At 39.8% G+C, this 10,606-nt stretch overlaps 1 pseudogene; it reads left to right on the top strand.

The window, feature by feature from the left end:
- LOC110299566 overlaps positions 1-172 on the top strand; it is a 378-nt pseudogene extending 206 nt beyond the window's left edge.
- The last annotated feature ends 10,434 nt before the right edge of the window (positions 173-10,606 follow it).

A 10,606-nucleotide genomic window follows, 5' to 3' on the forward strand; every position in this document is an offset into this window, starting at 1 on the left:
TGTGGATATCCCCTTGGACAAGACTGTTGTCAACAAGGATGTGTTCAGGGACCCAGCTTTGAAACGCAAGACCAGGCGGGAGGCCAAGGTCAAGTTTGAGGAGCGATACAAGACAGGGAAGAACAAATGGTTTTTCCAGAAGCTTCGCTTTTAGGTATATTTTTGTTTTGGTCATTAAAAATTTTAAAAAATAAATAAAAAAAAAATAAAACCTATGCTCTGGGGTTAATAACAGAAGGTGATCTGTGGTACATCAGCTGAAAGAGTTGGATTTTATTTGCAATTTCCTTTCTTTCTTTGCCTTCCTGCCCTCTTTTGTAAGTGTTGAGATATTGCCCTTTTATTGAACACATATAAAATACAGTTTTACATTATTATAAACATTTACAAACAAAATTTTATTTTATTTTTTTAAAGAATACGTGGATTTATCACTGAACCGAAGATTTATAATATAGAAATATGAAGGCCATTTCTGAGTATTTGAAGAGAATACTGACAGAATCACTTTCTTTTTCACTTTCTTTTTTCTGTGCTGAGGATCAATCCCAGCGTCATGCACTTGCTGGAAAGTTCTCTACCACTGAGTTGTTCCTCAGACACCAGAAACATTTTTCCTGAACACCATGTTAACTTACAAATGAAGAAATAATACAAAGGAAGGTAGCCCTCAAACAAATGCCAAAATTAATCAAATTCTTCTATAGTTTGTCTTTCTTCGCATCAAATATACTCAATGAATATCAACAAAAAATCATATAAGTAAGCTAAGCATGCACACTTGAAAACATAGAACACATGGTTAATCAAAAATTTTTATGAGCTTGTTTGTATGGGAGACCATACACATTACCATTTGAAATATGCTGTGTTATGCTCTCTTGTGAAAAGCACACACAGAAGGGAATAAGGGATACTCTTAAATTAGTCTTAATATTTGAACATCTCAGATTTACAATTCAATCAAAAACTTATGCACAGTGACTAACTAAGTCAACATATACACAATGATCCAACACAGTCTCAGCTACCCTACTTGATTATATCCAAGTACCATCTAAGAGAACTGAATTTCTGATGTGCCCACATGAAAGACTTGTGAAGAAAACAATATAATCCTACCACATGAATTCAGTGTCTCTTGGAGATTTGTTATAAACATAGAAGACTAATGTGTAGGAAGTACGTCAGTGAAATATATAATAATATTGTCAGCTTATGCTTCAAAAGTAGATTTTTAACATAGGAATTTGAGAATCTAAAATAATTGCTTCTGGATGCTTTGGCTTATCAAAACTCAGGACTTCCTGATTTTAAAAGACTTTTATTTTTGACTCAGAGTCTCATTCTGTTGGGTTTGAGCCTACCATAGAGTCCAGACTGCCCTTGTACTCAAGAAGACCATGAAGTTCAGGCTGTCTTTGAACCCACATAGTATCCTCTGCTTCAGCCTCTCAAGTGCTAGGATTACAAGTGTGTATAGTCCCATTTCTTTATAAACCTGCGTTTATAGTCCTTAATCCCATTCCAAAGGGCAAGCTCTAAACCGCTAGCTCCATTAAGATTCAGGAGCAAGAATGCAATGTAGATTGGAATAGTAACTACCCTCTTGGCAAGAATAATAAAATACACAAAAAATATTGTGAAGATTAACTTTAATTGTTGATATAAAATAACCTAAAGTCAGCTGGGAGAAAGAATCTCAATGAGGAATTATATACATTGATCTACTGACTGGTTTTGTATGTCAACTTGACACACCTAGAGTCATCAGAGAGGAAGGAGCCTCAGTTGAAGAAGTATCTCCATGAGATCCAGCATTCTCTCAATTAGTAACCATGGGGGGAGTGCCCAGACCATTTTGGGTGGTACCATCTCTGGGCTATAGTCCTGGGAATAAGGAAGCAGACTGAGCAAACCAATAAGCAACACTTCTCCATGACTTTTACATCAACTCCTACCCTGTTTGTGTTTCTGTTCTGTTCTGTTCTGTTCTGTTCTGTTCTGTTCTGTTCTGTTCTGTTCTGTTCTGTTCTGTTCTGTTCTGTTCTGCTCTGCTCTGTTCTGTTCTGTTCAATAAGGAACAGCACTATGGAAGTGTAATCCTTTCCTCCCCAACTTGCTTTTTGGTCATGGTGTTCATTGCACAGTAGAAACCCTAAGACAACTGGGTTGGCTTATGGCATGTCTGCAGGGAATTGTCTTGTTTGTTAATGATGTAAGAATCTACCCAGCCTATTGTGGGTGGCACCATGTCATGGGCTGATCCCTGAACTTTGTAAATGCAGAGAAAGCTAGCTGAGTAACAAACAAAAACAGACCCATGCTCCTCTTTCTTCTTTACTGTGGATATGAGCCTTTACGTCTCTGCCTTGACTTTCCCATAATGATAAGTTACAACCTGAATTTTTAAAAAAAAAAAAACTTTTATTCTTCTGTCATATATTATATCCTGAAAGAAGTTTCACTTCTACTACTTCTTCTAGTCTCTTCCCCCATCTCCCTTCTCCCCAAGATCAACTCCTCCACTGTTTAAAACAAACAAACAAACAAACAAACAAACAAACAAACACGGGGTCACTCAGGGATAACCACAAAATAAGGCCTAACAAGATACAGTAAAACTGGACACAAATCCTTATATCCTGGGTGGATGAGACAACCCAGTAAGAGGAAAAGCAGCCCAAGAGCAGGAAAAAAAGAGTTAGAGACACCCACCACCACACACAAAAACATACTCTCTCTCTCTCTCTCTCTCTCTCTCTCTCTCTCTCTCTCTCTCTCTCTCTCTCTCTCTCTCTCTGGAGTTACACAAGAACACCAAACTACATAACCATAAGGTATGTGCACTCAGAGGAAGTAGCTCAGGCCCATTCAGAATCTGTGGTTGCCACTTTAGTCTCTGTGAGCCCCCGTGAGACCTGCTTTGTTGATTCTGTGGACCAAGTTCTTGTGGTATCCTTGATGCCACTGGCTCCTAAGTCCTGCCTCCACCTCTTCTCAGTGTTCCCTTGGCTTCATGGCTGCGGGTCTCTACATTGGCTCCCATCCGTTGCTGGATGGTACCACTGAGCTTCGTGCTGACCTTGAGTATAGCAGAATGTCATTAATAACCTAGAATTTTAAGCCATGGAAACCCCTTTTCCCCTAAGTTGCTTTTGATCTGAGTATTTGAACACAGCAACAGAAATGACTAGAACAGATATAAACATGAGTTTTAATTTCAATTCCTACTGTGAGAAAAGCTGAAACACTGGCATTATGGAGTTTTGTATTTTTTGGTGCCTTATGCTTTGATACACTTTCCAGACATTCCTGAAAGGTAAGAACTCCAATCTAATCACAAAACTTTAATTTAATATAATTTTAACTTATAAGCAGACACTTTCCTTTCCTTGGAGAATAGGTTGTTTCATCATGCTTTTTAGTTTTGTTTTTAGCCAAGATGAATTATGAAGCATTTTTTACCATTTAAGTCATGAATTTTAGCACCAAATGAGGATATATATATATATATATATATATATATATATATATATATATATATATGTGTGTGTGTGTGTGTGTGTGTGTGTGTGTATTTGCATCCAGTTTTATTGTATCTTGTTAGGCCTTATTTAGTTGATATCCCTGGGTGACCCAGTGTTTGTTTGTTCACTTTAGCAAGGATATTTATTAAGCCTTCCAGATACAGTCCATACATTTTAAGTAATTTAAAATACTGATGTCAACACAAGATTTATACATGTGAAGTATGCTATTATTACCTTTCTGTTGCTGTGATAAGACACCATGACCAAGGCAACCTATAGAAGACACATTTATTTTGGCTATGGTTGGTATCCAAAGTTCATGGAGAAGAGTCCATTATGAGATGGAGGTATGGCAAGAAGTGGCAGGCAAAAATAGCAGGAGCAGGATGCTGAGAGAGCACATCTTTAACCAAAACCATGAAACAGAGAAAAACTGGCAAAGGACCAAGGCTATAAACTCTCAAAGCCAGCTCCTAGTGACACACTTCCTCAGCAAACCTAGGTTGTCTCCCTGAACAGCACCACCACCTGGGAAACATGTTCAAATACCTGAGTGTACAAGCGACATTCTCATTCATTCTACCTCCAGAAGCGACCAAACATAGCAAAAAGAGTAGATTTGATCATCAAGGTCAAGGAGTAGGAGACGACCATATAAATATGCTTCTGATTCCCGGGGATGATTCCTTCTTTTACCTTCTACACAAATTACAAAGTATACTTAGTGTATGCAATATATTTTCACTGCTTTTAAAATCAATATCTTTCATTGATTAGATATCTAATATTTAAATCAAAGAATATTTATCAAGAAATGTTTTATAGTTTCTTGAATAACAGCAGCTACAAAAATACAAGGACGCCTTAAAAACTATTTTGCTGTTTGATGTAAGTTGAAAAGCCAGTTAGACAACTTGCCTTCCAGACATGCACCCTGGCTGAGAAGGAGTGAGTGCCAGCCAGATTCTCAAGCTAGGAGTGACTCATTGCTCAGTGACAGACAAGCCGGAAGTGCAGATGGAAGATCTATGGATGCCAGGCATACCTCAGACCTGCAACTAGCTGGGAAAAAAATCTAGAGGAATGTAAAATTCGACAAAGATGGCTTCCAATCCATTTTTTTTTTTACTCCAAGAAGGCAGAATGGGCAACGTGAAAGTTACAAGCTTGGGGCTCCAACAACCAGTGTCGGTGTCTTAAAATCAATCTGTGCAATCTTGGGCAAGGGGTTTCCTGTTTCCACATCCAAAATATGGCACAAGGTTAATATGGTGGTTAAGTCAGTGTAAGTTTCTAAGGCTCTGGATCACAGAAAAGAATCACCATCAATTGATTTGGCCAGCCGCTCTTAGAATTGTCTATCCTTTTTTTTTTTTTTTTTTTCCCCAGAACTAAGAACCAAATCTAGGGCCTTGAGCTTGCTACCCATGTGTTCTACCACCAAGTGAGGTCCCCGATCTCTTGAGTTATTTCATAAAGAGTACACTGGCCCCCACAAAGCAGTGGTCTTCATGTGAACAAACCCAGTTGTATAAACTAGCCAGAGAATAAAGAATGGACAAGGGATGATAGAGTTCAGCCTACCAACTTTGTGCACTACTATGTAAACCTATGTCCTTCTATCCATCCATGCTCTGATATCCAGAGTCATCCAAGTAAATAAGCTCCAGGAGAGAAGCAATCAACTCTGGTTGACCATCTTTCTTTGAAAACTCAAAGTTCATAGTAGCCAAAGGGATGCTTCCCAGAGATGAGGAAAGAAACTGGCCTTGAATCAGTCTTGCTGCTCATGGATCCTCTGACCTTCTGTGAATTCCCAGACAACTTCTGTGGGGAGTTGTCTCTTGGTAGAAGACTGTCTTTTGAACTTCGGCTGATTATTTTTCCTAAATCGCCCCATCTTCTGTGCTAGAACAAAACCACTAAAATCATTCCTAGGTCATGAGGGGAAATCTACTTACTGGGTAAAAGCCAGAGAGTGGAGAGCACAAACCTTGTAAGTCTTGGCTTTCTACCCTACTCTCCCACTGAGCACTGTATTTACAACATAATAGCACCTAACATTTTTTTCTTTAAACAGCTGAAATGGGTTCTGAGAGCTTGTCATTAGAATATTTCCCATAGCTCAGCTCCAGATGAGCACACACACGCATTAGTGCCACCTACCTTGGGAGTGCTGGAGGACAGGGTGAGAACACATAGCTGTGAGTTTGGAAAGGCTGTGCAAATGTTAGAATACAGGCTCCAAGCCCCCCATGTCACCAAAGCCTCAGTAGCCATCACTGTGTAATGGGAAGTGGAACTGATTTCACGTGATGTTACTTTTGACAGCTGCAATATAGTTTCACAGTTCGCCTAGGTTTATCATCAAGGGATGCATCAAGGCACTTTCATGGCCATACTGACCACCTGTAAGGTGCCTATAAAAATGGTCACCACTGTGTCTTTGTTTCATGTTGTTTTATCAAAATAACTTGAGAGCTGGGGAGATGGTGCCATTGGTAAATTGCTTACCACACAAATATGAGGAACTGAGTTCAAGTTCTAGAACCAAGGTTAAAAAAAAAAAGCTCTGTGTGTGTGTGTGTGTGTGTGTGTGTGTAATCCCAGTGCTGGGCAAGTGAAAGAAGGCAGATCCCTGGGGCTCACTGGTCAACCAGACTAGTCTGACCATCGAGCACCAGGTCAGTGACAGACCCCATTTCAAAAGACAAGGCAGATGGAACTTGAAGAACATTTCAGGGTAGCCTCCATACATACATGCACATATGAGTACACACACTCACACACATGGGCACTGACAGGCGTACACGTACTTGAGGCTGGGCACGCTATGAAGTGAAGAAGTTGAATTGGTTCACTCCTCTGGTCACTGGAAGCTCCTAGAAGCTTCCTGTTGATGCACTGTATGTGATTCTGGACTGTCTCAACATGATGGAGAAGAAACAGAAAGGGAACTAGGCATGTACAGAAGAGGCTAAGCACATAGAACATCTTCACTTTGTAACACCACACGTTCAAGAAACTGCTTCAGAGAGCTGCGATCTAATCCTCCAAAGGCAGCACTAGCTTATCCCTGATCCAATCTTCCAAAGGCAGCATTAGTCTATCCCTGAGGGTGGAGTACCGGTGACCTAATTGTCTTTTATTGAGGTTTACTTCTTAAAGCTGTAAGTATCTCAACATCATTGCACTGGGGACCAAGCTTCTGACACACATTTTTTTAGGGGGACAAAGTGTATCTAACACATAGCAAAGGCTAAAAGCAACTAGTCTGATTATAGATTTCAGGTTGACCTTAAAGAAAAGCAAAAAGTTAAATGATTTTAGAAACAGACCTCTAGCCCCACAGACGCAACCAGAATTTCAAGTCTTAATTCTTTCCACATTAAAAGTGTGTAAGGTGTGTGATTTGTAAAAGGAAAAAAAAAAAGCCAAAACAGACTGACAACTGAATAAATCTTCTTATAGACTAGGAAAACGGGGTTGTTGTCACTCCAAGATCTTCCCTGGTTATTGTAAGTATAAACAGACTGCTGGGAATTGGGAAATTATTTGCATATTTTTCAATTTTCAAGATTCAGGGAACTGTAGACTTTTGGACTTTTAGATCATTCCCTTACAAGTCTTTCAATGTATAAATAAAGAACATGGGTTAGAAATTGGTTGGTGGGTTAATTTTAAGTGTATGAGCTATGTAGCAGGGTAAACGAATGACTCCTACACAGAGCTGTGTACATCTCTTTCTAGTGTATTGAGATGGATTGTATCTCATAAGGCTCCTGCCTTCGACAGACGTGGCCTCTACTGGGGGCTGCTCTTCTAAAAATCTGCGAAGATGTCAGGAGGTGGGGTCTACCAGGAGGAAGTGGGTTCCTTTCTGAAACAAACTGGTAAAATCTCCAGGTAGCCTCACTCTTTTTTTTTTCTGTCTAAATCAATACGCGACTTAAAAATATGTTGATTTTGGCTTACTGCTGTATATTATTTTGCCCTAATCACCTATGACTCAAATGATTAGTTCTTGGAGAAATTCCTAATCTCCTCAAAGAGTTCTTAAAGTGTGGAGCCAACATTAGCTCTTTCTATTAACTCTATGAAACAAGGACGCTTTTTCTAAATAGAGAAGTGGTTTCTCATTACCTATTCACTCCAGAATCTAAAAACAATAGACAAATGGGAAAAGAATGTAATAAAAAAATTATGTGGACAAGTTAATTTAAAAATTGACTAACAAATATGCTCTCATTTAAAAATATCCACTGATTTCACTCATTGCTGCCTGTGTGTACATGGGTATGGGACCCGCATCACACCCCTGAAGATAATTTATTCTCTCTCCCCTGTGCAGCCAATAGCTTCTCAGCTAAGAGTGGGACTTCTTAACTGCTGCTGCCCTCATTATTGCTGAGACTTGGACTGGCTTGATCTCATGTAGGTCTTGCCTTTGCAGTACCAACCTCTGTCTTCACGTGGACTTTATTTTGCACCAAGCTGTTATGGTCTCTTTCAGCCTTTCAAACATCGAGCCATCTTTCAAAAAGCTGCTTATAGAATCCCATTTCCAAAGCCACCATGGGTTGGCATTAGGTAAGGATTAACTTGCTTCTTCCAAAAGTGAAACTGCCAAAAATTTCTTTTATCCTCTAGTGGGGAAAAGAACACCACTCCAGATAGATATTTGTTCTACTGATGCCTGGCATCACACAGAGACCCTCTTGGGGAAGGAGAGCGGGTCCCCTAGCTGAGTATATAGTATTTCAGCTCCTATCAATAGGGAAGGGCATATAGGCAGAGCACAGAGCTCAAACAGCAGCAGTCATGCCCTAGGCAGGGAAGGACCAAAGTTCTATAGGCTTCCAGCAAGTTTAACAGAACAGCAGGAGTTGGAGTCACTGTGACACAGGATGTTTGGATTAGTTATTTTTCTTATTGCTGACATAGGAAACGTGGCAGAGACATTAAGAGGTGAAGGATTTGTTCTGGCTCACACTTTACAGAAACACAATCCATCATTGTAGTGAAGGCATGGCACTAAGAACAGCTCTTGGCTGTGACAGAACAGGAAGTAGCAGGTTACAGTTCGACAGTTCGAGAGTAAGCTGGGGCCAACACCAGTGTTATAATCCATAAAGTTCACTTCTCTATTCAGTGATCCATTTCCTCCAGAGAGGCTTCATCTAAAGATTCCACAATCCTTAATACAGCACCATCTACTAAGTGTTTTAAACATATCAGCCCATAGGGGAACATTTCACATTCAAACCATAATAACACACTAAAAGAGAACCAGCAATTCTTTTGGTTACAGGACTATTGGATATAATCATGGCTCTTATTGAGAGTGATCAGTTCATCATGATCTACAAGGCTCAAAGGTTTAAATATAACCTGCCAATGCTTTGTGTCTTAATAAAGGTCAATTTTATGCATTCAATTTATAGTTAGCATCTATACCTAAAATATTTCTATTTCTACATTGTAACACATTATTTTATCTTCATTACATGTTAGTTTGCAAAAAGGGAGAGTATATTTACAAGATCAGTGTTTGGACTGTTTAAGTAGCCACCCTGGCCTCCTTGAGATGATATTAATTAGTTCTTACTAGCCAGGACGCCATTTTAATATCTTTACAAAATCCTTGTGGTGGTTTCAACATGTATGGCGCTCATAGACTCATGTGTTTGAAGGCAGTGGCACTATTAGAAGGTGTGGCCTTGTTGGAGGAAATGTGTTACTGTGGAGGTGGGTTTTGAGGTTATATATTCTCAAGCTATGCCCCATCACACACTCTCTCACTATCTGCGGATCAAGATGAAGAACTCTCAGCTCCTTCTCCTGCACCATGCCTGCCTGCCTGCTGCCATGCTTCCCACCATGATGATAATGCACTAAACCTCTGAAATAGGAAGACAGCCCCCATTAAATATTTTCTTAAGTAAATGTTGCCTTGGTCACAGTATCTCTTCACAGCAATAAAACTCTAAGACAGTCCTTTATACATTATGGTATGTTCTTCTGATTTTACCTTTACAAGAATAAACATTTTAAAACAACAGAAACATAACAAAAGCAAAGCAATTCTTTACATCTGAGGACATTTGCTCTGAGAATTCCAATTCTGCGAATGGGACCCTGGGACCCACGTGAAGACAAAGAGTTAAAAGTTCAATATTAATTAATTAAACAAGTAACTATAATTTCTGGTCTGGCCAAATCCCATTGATAGTTTGTTTAGAGGCACAGAAAGATAGAACATTGGTACCCTTCTGACTTATACTTGCGAACCTGGCTTCTCATGATTTATGTGGTGGCCTTTAATTCTGCTTGGTGACTGCTTTGAAGATATCAAATAATCCCTCAACTAAGCATTATATGTTGCAAAGACAGAACATTCAGAGCTCCTCACCCCAATCCTTTTAAGTGGTCAGCCTCTGGTTGCAGGCAGTGGGGACTCTTCATTGCTTTTTACACCATGGTGTGCTGTCCAGCTTCCTTCCTCTTCCTTATAATTCATAGCTCGTGTAGGTCAACCACCAATCCTTTCAACATGCAGTAGCTGTTGTTTCAGGTTGCAGCACATTAGCTATTTGTATCCCCCCCGGCAGCCCTTTCTTCTTTTGCTTTCCAACCTTGGACATTCTCTGATTATGCAGTGAAGACCATGGGCACTGTAACAGTTGGGTCTTAACTGTAGTCAGAGAGTAGCCTTCTCTACAGTCCTTCTGATACTGATGATAAAGCTCTATAAACAGCTTTTAGCCTCTGGTGCCCTTCCAAATCTTAGCATCAGGGCTGTCAAATAGAAGAATGGCAATGGCCTCTTGAGACCTGATGCCAGGGCTGGAAATGATGGGCTGCTGCTTTATTGGTCAGTCAGATATCAACAATGTGCCTTCTGTCAGTTACTTCACCAGACAGCAAGTCCTCAAAGAGTGCACAAGAGATAAACACTACCTTATGGGGAGGAGAAAAAGACCAGGAGAGTTGTTGTGTCCTTCCCCAGTCTCAAACCCGAAACTATCAAAGGAGGTATTAGCTAGTATTATTTGCTTTTTGTTTTGTTAAGT

This window comes from Mus caroli, chromosome 8, assembly GCF_900094665.2.
Source record: "Mus caroli chromosome 8, CAROLI_EIJ_v1.1, whole genome shotgun sequence".
Lineage (NCBI taxonomy): Eukaryota > Metazoa > Chordata > Mammalia > Rodentia > Muridae > Mus > Mus caroli.